At 38.3% G+C, this 2,116-nt stretch overlaps 1 pseudogene; it reads right to left on the bottom strand.

Annotated features, from left to right (window-relative positions):
• Positions 1–1,025: 1,025 nt before the first annotated feature.
• On the bottom strand, positions 1,026–1,902 carry LOC150040619 (mitochondrial coenzyme A transporter SLC25A16 pseudogene; annotated as a pseudogene).
• Between the last annotated feature and the right edge of the window lie 214 nt (positions 1,903–2,116).

Below are 2,116 nucleotides of genomic sequence, written 5' to 3'. Positions count from 1 at the left end.
ACTTGAGGTCTTAAACTTGCCTGGCAGGTGCTCTACCATTTGAGCTATGCCCTCAGTTCAATTTCAGAAAAATATGAACTCCCTAGTATGATAATAATTACACTTATACATTTCCAGGTATATGCAAATGATTATAACATAGAGAAATTCCAAGCTAAATGAACAATAATTTCTAGAAGGATAAAAATATTTTAGTATCTAATGAATTCTATAACATAGAATGCATTTTTTGCTCAAAATATTTGCCATTCCCTGCTGGGAGCAGGAAGAAGACACTCCTTCCTCCACATTGACTGAAGAACGGGACCAGGAGGACATGCAAACTAGTGAGCCATCGACTCTGTGCACTGCATTTCTTTCCATGGAATCAGAAGAAAACGGAGCACAGTGTTAGTGTACATTAAATGTGGTTGGTGAGCATATCCATTTTGTGATTATTTTGTTTGACTGGGATTTTGTATATTTTAAATAAACAAAATGGAAGAAAAGTCCACTCAAAAAGATACTTGCTATTCACTTTTATGGATAATACAAGTGAGATGCTTATTTTAAACATTTAAATTATCTTAAGATTTAATACCTATAAAGTCAACTACAGTGTGGTCCAGAAATGAAAATATACAAAATAGTTTTAGCAACAAATCTATTTCTACTTGCTGGAAAACTTAGAAAATCATGCAAATATACATATTTATTTTTAAAATAAAGACTTTGAAAATGAAACCAGCTCATCAATTTTTACCAAGATAAATGGCAAAAAATCTTTTATACAAAAAATTGATACAGAAATAACATTTGCAACTTAGTTTGCTAATGTCTTAAAAATCACATCAAAAACTAGGTGTTGTTGGTGAGTCATACCTGCGATCCTAGATATTCGGGAGGCTGAGATCTGAGGATCATGGTTCAAAGCCAGCTGGGTCAGAAAAGTCCCAGTGTGTCTTTTATCTCCAATTAACCCCTCAAAAACTCGAAGGAGTGCCATGGCTCAAAGTGGTAGATCATTGCCTGCCAGGGAACTCTTTTTAGTTGAGGTGAAAACACTGTTTCATAAGTTCATATGTTGTAAAAGTCACTACCTGAGAGAGAATACAGTGGATGTAATTAAGAGATAAGCCACGATACAATCCTTTTCAAATTCCATGATGTCAGTAGACTTACATGTCAAGTCTAGAAGAACAACTCACTGGCTGATGCGTTGTATCAAATGGGTAGGGTATTGTCTGGGCTATGGCTTCAGCAACACCAATACTAAATAAGTTTATGTGAGTTTTCAGAAGTAAAACAGGATTGTCTACTGAAAGTCTGCCAAGAAGGGTAGGAATATGGGAAATCCCAACACTCTTTAAAGTACCGAAAGTAAAAAGGAAACATCTCTATATGGAGCCATCCCTAAGCTAGTAGGCTACATTAGGCCTCTGTAAAATCCTAGAACACCATCTTCCTTGGCATAAATTGTTTTGAAAGCATGAATGATTCCTGTATAAGGGTACTCCCTTTTCATCTGGAATGCTAACCTGACTCTAACCATGTCAAGTGGGTAAGTACTGAGAACAGCAGCCATATCTGCGATGGATACAGGCATTCATATGTGCACATGACCAGAAACTCTCAATGTGGTGGTAATAAATGTTTTATACTGCTCAAATACCATACACTTCATTGCACCATAGGGGGAACAATCACTGCACCAGTATCCCTCTTTTTGGAGAATAGTACACAATATTGAGAATATTCCCAGTCTATGTGATGGTGATTGTGAGCTTGCAATAACACCTTTACTCAAAGAAGTAGCTGTTGTTTTGGCATAGCATCCAGCAATACTTCCAGTCAGGAAAAAAAATGAAGTCAGTAAAAATGTTGGTGAGCAGTGGGCACTCCATCTACTGCTGCCTGGGGCATCATGGGAGGGAGTGTACTGACTGCTACAGCCAGCAGTATGAGACCATGTCGGGAGCCTAGGATGCCAACTTAGAAACCACAGGACAGGACCATGACTGGTGCAGGAACTAACACTGGAGTTGGCTGCCACACAGGCAGGGCCAAGTCAATAACTTAATTTTTGTCCATCCTTGGGCTTGAATTCAGGGCCTGGACACTGTCCCTGAGCTCTTTT

This window comes from Megascapheus bottae, chromosome X (assembly GCF_031878675.1).
Source record: "Megascapheus bottae isolate mThoBot1 chromosome X, mThoBot2.hap1, whole genome shotgun sequence".
In the NCBI taxonomy this organism is placed as follows: Eukaryota; Metazoa; Chordata; class Mammalia; order Rodentia; family Geomyidae; genus Megascapheus; species Megascapheus bottae.
The sequence above is the reverse complement of the archived record's forward strand: the minus strand, read 5'-3'. Positions and strand labels throughout refer to the sequence as shown.